An 8,221-nucleotide genomic window follows, 5' to 3' on the forward strand; every position below is an offset into this window, starting at 1 on the left:
CGTTCAGGCAACCAAACTGGAGGGCCGCCCTCTGAGGTGGAGAAGGAATGTGCGCTGGCTGTGTGCGTTTGTCAATTTCAAAGACTTTCTGAGCTTCGGGAGCCATCGCAACTGTCTAATTGGGTAATGAGTATAAACTTGTGATTTTTAAAAAACTCTATTTGTATTCATTTTGGAGAGGAAGGAAGAGGGAGAGAGAAGCAGTGATCAGCTGCCTCCTGCACAGCCCCCACTGGACATGGAGCCTGCAGCCTGAGCGTGTGCCCTGACCTGGAACTGTGCCCTGACCGGGAATTGAACCCTAACCACCTGGTTCATAGGTCAACACTCAACCACTGAGCCACGCCAGGTGGGCTACACTTGTGATTTTATTTTATTTTTTAAATTTCTTTATTTAAGGTAATACACAATTGTTCTTATCCCCCCATTGCCCCCCACCCCCTACACTTGTGATTTTAATTGAAAACGAATTTTATATACAATAGTGGCACATTTGAAGAGAACTAAGTTGCACTATATAAATTTAATCTATTAGGTTTAGAAGTGGTTTGCATACTTGGGAGTGTATTTGTTAATTGGGACCATGAAAGTGATTAAGAAGAGAACCGAGTGCAGTACACCAAGAGTTTGCAATTTAAAATTCATGGAAGTGGCCCGGCCAGTGTGGCTCAGTGGTTGAGCGATGACCTGTGAACCAGGGGGTCGAGGTTCGAATCCCGGTCAGGGCACATGCCAGGGTTGCGGGCTCGATCCCCTGTGGAGGGCGTGTAGGAGGCAGCCGATCAGTGATTCTCTCTCATCATTGATGTTTCTTATCTCTCCCTCTCCGCTCTTCTCTGAAATCAATAAAAAAAATTTTTAAAAATAAAATAAAATAAAATTCATGGAAGTGTTTAATTACTGAAGTTTGCAACTGGGATCAAGTATTTTCCAAAGGCCCCTTAAAAGTGGTTGCTGTTTTTTGCTAGACTTGAAAGCAACAAGAATAATCATAAAGTTTCTAGGCTGAACTTAAATGTTTAAAGAGAAACTAGGCATTTCAATGTGTAACTTAAATAAGTTGACTATCAAATTTGTAAAAGTTGACTATCAATTTATCAAATGACTAAATCATTTTTTGTGCATACACACACACCACTTTTGAGAGGTGTAGTCGCCACTTAGTCCAAATTACGGTGCTTACTTTTTTAAAAAAATCACAAGTCCATCTTTGCAACCCTATGTCAATAATATGATCAAATACCAATATTGTTTATCAAATAAATTCCACCTAAACTCAGAGACCGTGCTGGGCCCTCCAGAGCCTGCTCGGAGCTGATAAGGTCTGATATGATTCAACTTGCATTCCTGCTAAAGTGCTTGCCTTTCTGGCTTCGTGCACGAACCTGAATCTAATTTTCTGCCCTTGTCACGTTCTCATCCATTTACAGTGTGTGCGTGCGTGTGTGTGTGTGTGCGTGTGTGTGTGGTTGTCATCTGAATACATTATTTCATCCCTACCTGGCTGATTTATGTGCCCTATGAAGGACCAGCTTAACTCGGAGCCAGTTTACCCAGCGGCCCTTTGCACCAGTGTGTGCTCTGCAAGGGGCTGAGCTCTGAGCGACTGAATTACAATGCGCTCTGATTGTGCCCAACGGGGAGCGTCACACTCCACGGCCCACAGAGCAGCAGGGCCGGGCCTCGCCCCGCACCTCCAGAATCACAATGTGCTTTTTAAGCAGAGCCCCGGGTCATTCCCAGGCACATTAAGGCTGGGGGAGCATCGGGCCGGGCCGAGCTCAGGTAACAGCCGGCGCTCATGGTAATGTTGTGTTGCTTGAGTTTCACGCTCGGCAGACTACATCGCAGCATTTATTTATTTTAAATGAAAAGCTGACAGGTTCCAGTTCAATTAGTTCCATAAACTGTCCCTACAAAGTATTGAATGATGTGTGTATTTGTTACTGAGTTCATGCAAATGGCACTTGGGTGATTGGGACATAAACTCGGCACGTTAATGGGTCCATGGAAATCTCCCTCAATGGACACGGACAACGGGGGGGGGGGGGTGAGGGCATGAGCGGGGGGTGGGGATAACGTGGGGATAAGGACACATATGTAATATCTTAATCAATAAAAAATATATTAAAAAAAGAAGAAATCTCCCATAACATGGGGGTGGCGGGCCCAGGGCCCAGGAAGTGGAAGCTCCAGCAGATGAAGCCCGGGCTGGGTTACAGGAGGTCACAGATGCATTTCTGTCGCTCATATCAAGGAAGGGAGTCTGGTTCCCTCCCGTTGAATGAGCACACGTTGTGCCTTGTTTGCCCGATCCAGTGTGGAGGAGGTGATGTCCCAGGACTCCCATCTCAGGCTTAAGAGAACTGGCACGTTCACATTCTTTTTTTTTTTTCCTTCAATCCTCACCCGAGGATATTTTCCCATTGATTTTTAGGGAGAGTGGAAGAGAGAGGGAAAGACAGAGAGAAACATCGATGTGAAAGAAAACACATCCATTGGTTGCCTCCTGCATGAGCCCCGACCAGGGCCTGCGCCCGGGAGGGGACTGCAACTGAGGTATGTGCCCTTGACCAGAATCGAACCCGGGACCCTTCAGTCCACAGGCCGACGCTCTATCCACTGAGCCACACCGGCTAGGGCCTGGCACTTTCACACTCTTACTCCAGGAAGTCAACCGCCATGGAAGAAGCTGGATTACTCTGAGACCCCTGTGCTCAAGGCCGCCAAGGAGCCACATGGGAGGGAGCACCGAGGAGCCAAACGCTGGCTTCTTGCACCTTCCATCCTGGACGGCCATGCGGCCCAGTGAATGGCTGCAGCGGATTCCACATGGAGCAGAAGCCTCACTTAGCTGAGCCCCGCCTGACCCACAGAGTCACAGGCAAACAATAAAATACTGTTGTTTAGCCCGGCCAGTGTGGCTCAGTGGTTGAGCACCGACCTATGAACCAGGAGGTCAGGGTTCCATTCCCGGTCAGGGCACAGGCCCGGGTTGCGGGTTCAGTCCCTGGTGTGGGGTGTGCAGGAGGCAGCCAATAAATGATTCTCTCTCATCATTTATGTTTTTATCTTTCTCTCCCTCTCCCTTCCTCTCTGAAATCAATAAAAATATATATTTTTTAAATCCTGTGGTTTAAGCCATTGATTCGGGAGGTGATTTGTTACACAGCATAACTATCTGTGACAAATGTATAGCCCTGTATCACACCAACCTGCTTCCTGGCCATCACAGGACAGGTCTGCCAGCACCCAGAGGGGTTCCTCAGGGGTTCCTCCCCTAATGCAGGGGTGGGAGGCGTGGGGGGCGGGGTGAGGAGAGGAAAGCAATGGAAGCTGAGGTACAGAAGAACTAAGAAACAGAAAGTGAGGAAAGACAGAAGAGATTGCGGCTGGCTTTGATGTGGCCAAGGGGCGCCCCCCACCCCATCCCTGTGTTTCCTGTCTGTAAGTTTGGTTGAAGCATATCTTACCTACAGGTAAATGCACAGACATGTCTGGGCCTCAGTGAATTTTCACCAAGTGAACCTGCCCATCTCAGGGGCGCCCAGGTCAGGACTCGCAAGGCCCCCTCAAGGCCTCTCTGGGTCGCTGACTGTCCCCCACAGGGTACCACGCTCCCGGTCTCTCTTAGCATAGTCAGTAATGCCTGTTTTGAAATGTTCTATCAACAAGATGCATACGACCGTATTTTTTGTATCTGGCTTCTTTTTTCTTTTTTTTTAAACTCAATTATTTATTTTCTTTTTTAAATCCTCACTGGAGGATATTTTCCACTGATTTTTAGACAGAGTGGAAGGGAGGGGAGAGACACAGAGAGAGAAACATCAATGTGAGAGAGACACATCAATTGGTTGCTTCTTGCATGCCCCCTAACCAGGGCCAGGGATCGAGCCTGCAACCAAAGTACATGCCCTTGTCCGGAATCGAACCCGGGGCCCTTCAGTCCACAGGCTGGTGCTCTATCCACTGAGCCACACCAGCCAGGGCCTGGCTTCTTCCAACTCGTGTTTGTGAGATTCATTCCTGCTGTGTGCAGTTTCGTTCCCTTGGTCCCAGCGATGGTGAGGACCACTGTCTGACTACATCACAACATATCTGTGCGTGGGCTGAGGGCTGAGTTGATCTAAAGCCACGGTTAGCAAACCTTTCCTGAAAACGGTCAGATTGTGGATATCTCAGGTGTGGCGGCCACAGGCCTCTGTAGAAGCTGCTCATCTGCCACTGCCGCTTGAAAACAGCCACGGGCAGTGTACAAGGGAATGGAAGCGTTTGTGCGCCAATAAAACTGGCTTTATTGACACTGCAACGCGGATGTCATGTCATTTTCACGCGTCACACACTTTTATTCCTCGTTTGATTTTTTTCCTGACCAGCTCAAATGTAAAAAGTACTGTTCTCACGCCTGGCTTTTTCCCTAACTAAATGGGATCTTTTGTAAAAGTTCCCGAATGTCAGCGAGGGTGCAGGGGAACAGGAATTCGCAGGAATGTGAAGCGGGCATTCTTTGGGGTTGGCAAGGGGACGGGATATATATCAAACACCTTAAAAAATGCTCATGCTCTGACCATTTCTAGGCTTCCGTCCAAGGCAAATAACCAGAGATGTGCCTAAAGATGAATGGGCAAGGATATTCATCGCAGCATTATTTATAATATTAAATAATTGGAAACAGGCTGCAGCGTTCAGTTCTGGCAATTGGGCGGGCCGAGTAATGCATCCCATGCCCTCGGATTTCCACAAATACACAGACATGTTGAATAAAATACAACACGAATATGAAATACACCAACTAGCCAGGGAGAAGCGTCACTCTCCTGGGTCAGAAGGGAACTGCATCCAAATATAGCCCTTCACTACTGAGGGCTGGGTTTTCTTTAATATATTTTATTGATTTTTTACAGAGAGGAAGGGAGAGGGATAGAGAGTTAGAAACATCGATGAGAGAGAAGCATTGATCAGCTGCCTCCTGCACACACCCCCAACTGGGGATGTGCCTGCAACCAAGGTACATGCCCTTGACCAGAATCGAACCCGGGGCCCTTCAGTCCGCAGGCCGACGCTCTATCCACTGAGCCAAACCTGTCAGGGCTGTTTATATATATATATATATATATATATATATATATATATATATATATATTTTTTTTTTTTTTTTTTTTTTTTTTTTATTGATTTCAAAGAGGAAGAGAGAGAGAGAGACACACAGAGAGAGAGAGAGATCAATGATGACAGAGAATCATGGATCAACTGCCTCCTGCACACCCCACACTGGGGATCGAGCCCACAACCCAGGCATGAGCCCTGACCAGGAATCGAAATGTGACCTCCAGGTTCATAGGTCGACACACAACCATTGAGCCACACTGGCCGGGCTGAGGGCTGGGGTTTTAATACCATCAAAAGAATAGAAGCTATGACATGGACCCACCAAGACGGGAGTGGTCATACAGTTTTACAGTTTACTACTAATGTGTGAATGGTCTGGTTTTCCCACGTGCTAGTCAGCGTTTGCTGTTGTCGCTATCTTTCCTGTATTTTAGCTTTTCTGCTTCATGGGCAGCGATCTCTCATTGTACTCGGAATTTGTTCCCCAAATGGCTGATGATGTTGAACAGCTCTTCATGTGCTCGCCACCTGTTCCTCCCCTTTAGTGAAATGTCGCCTCGTGCCTGGTGCCTGTTTTCCAATTGGATTGTTGGCTGTTACCATTGAGTCTTGAGAGCTAGTTTCCCCCAGTCACCTCTGCCCACCCAGCATCCACTCCTTCCCCTTTCTCCCGAAGGAGCCCAATGTTGCTCTGGTAGCCACCACTGCACTGCACAGCGTGTTTCTGGAAAGGAACCCCCCCTTTTTTTTAATTTTCACCCTGGGATTTTTTTTTCCATTGATTTTTAAAGAGAGTGGAAAGACCCTAGCTGGTGTGGCTCAGTGGATAGAGCGTCGGCCTGCGGATCGAAAGGTCCTGGGTTGGATTCCGGTCAAGAGCACATGCCCCGGTTGCAGGCTCAATCCCCAGTAGGGGGCGCGCAGGAGGCAGCCGATCCATGATTCTCTCTCATCACTGATGCATTAATCTTTCCCTCTCCCTTCCTCTCTGAAATCAATAAAAAATATATTAATAATAAAAAATAAAGAGAATGGAAGAGAGGGAGGGGGAGGAGGGGGACGAGGAGAAGGAAGAGGAGGAGAGAAACACTGACATGAGACAGACACATCGATTGGCTGCCTCCCACACATACCCTGACTCCAGCTGAGATTGAACCTGAAACCCAGGTACGTGACCTTGACTGGGAGATGAACCCGAGACCCTTTGGTGCAAGGGCCAACACTCTAACCACTGAACACCACTGGCCAGAGCAGGTTCTTCTCTTTTTAGGAGAGTCATCCAACAATAATATTCATCTCTTCCCCTTAACATTGTCAAGGTTGGAAGAGGCACCGGGAACGGACAAGAAGGACGGTAGAGAAGAGAAATGGCCAAGTTCAGGTCCACGGTGCCATCATGAAGCTGATGCTTCACCCACCTTGCAGGCAGCGCATCTGCACTTCCTGTGAGCAGAGACCTACTCATCCTCACTGTTTGCCCCGGAGAAGTCGCGGTTTCTCACACGCGGCCGCAGACACTGTAACCCCTGCATGTTGCATTGGAAAGTGTTTTCCTTTTCTTTTTCTTTGTCAATCCTCACCCGGGGACATTTTCCCCATTGATTTTTAGAGAGAGTGGAAGGGAGGGGGAGACAGAGAGAGAAGCATCGATGCGAGAGACACATCAATTGGTGGCCTTTGCACACGTTCCAACCAGCGTTGGGGATCAAGCCTGCAACCGCTGTATGTGCCCTTGACCAGAATGGAACCCTAGAGCCTCCAGTCCCCAGGTGGGCACTCTAACCATTGAGCCACACAGGCTACGGCTACTCTGCTTTTCTTAACCAACCCGCCCGCGCACCCTGCTCCCCTTAGTCGCTGCTATCGCTGCTGTTGGTCTGGAGCTGACGGGCACACACAGAAGCCAGCAGACAACAGTCAGTCACGGCCCACATGGGCACTGAGCGGCAGGGACCGGGCACCAGTACCTCCTGCGAGTCTGAACGCACAGCAGGAAGCCATAGGACCGCGCAGGCAGGAAAGACAGCCACGTGCGAGGGGAGGAATGTGCAGGGCACCCAGCCGCTCCCTGTGGCCCACGGCTGTCCTGCGCCCTGCGCCTGGAGGCCCCCCGGGACCTGAGCCCGGTGCTGGGGGCGGAGGGGCCCTCTGGCCGCCTCTGGTTTGGGGGGGGCAGGGGAGCCCAGAGGCGGGCGGGGACGGGACGGAGCGGTCCAGCCACACTTCGCTCCATTTCCCGGGCTCTGCTCCCTCCGCAAGGCCGGGCCCCCGCAGCCCCCCCGCAGCCGCCCCGGGGTCAGGGACGCCCCCGTCCCGGGCTGGTACCCGGCTCCCCGGCTCCCTCCCGCGGGGCGACGTGACGAGGGCCCCGTGCTCCCCGGCGGGAGGAGGCGCCAGGAGAGGAGCCCCGTTAGGAAACGGGCTGTTATCAGGGCAGCGGCCGGCCTGCCCAGCCTCCCCTCAGACGGATGCCGCCATCCGGAATGCAGGCAAATCCCCCGGGGCGTGGGGGGCGGGGGGGGGGGGGCTCCGCCTGCCGCCCGGGAAGGTGAGCAAAGGCCTGGGAGGGGAAGGAGGAGCCGGAGGACCCGCGGTGTCGGGCCGCCCTTTATCTTTATTGCGCCCGCTATCTGCGCTCCGGGGCTGCGCCCGGCCGTCGCGGAACAAAGCCGCTCGGCGCCCTTTGCTCGGAGGAGCCTGGCCGGCGGAAACGCCCAGAAAGCCTGGGAAAGGGCGGCCCGCACGGCACGGCCGCCTCGGGCCGCGGGGTGAGCCCTGCCGCCTGCTGGCCGCCGGGGGGACTGCAGCCCGCCGTTGCCCCGCCGCCCCGTCGGTGAACCGGCCGCGCAGGCCACCTGAAGGGACTGGCTGTGGAGGCCCCGTCGGAATCGGAATCGGAATCGGAAATCGGTGGAGTCTACGACTCACTAAGAAAAACACAAGCAACCCAAGCGGATAATAGGCACCGGCTACGGATGGGAGACGCACAAAGGACAAACTCGCGGGCTAACGAGCATGAAAAGATGCTTAACCTCGAAGTCACCGAGAGCCACGCCTCACCCCACACGGAGGAGGGGAGGAAATGGGACTTTCACGAATGGCTGAGCTATAA

Source organism: Myotis myotis, unplaced genomic scaffold (genome assembly GCF_014108235.1).
Source record: "Myotis myotis isolate mMyoMyo1 unplaced genomic scaffold, mMyoMyo1.p scaffold_m19_p_4, whole genome shotgun sequence".
In the NCBI taxonomy this organism is placed as follows: Eukaryota; Metazoa; Chordata; class Mammalia; order Chiroptera; family Vespertilionidae; genus Myotis; species Myotis myotis.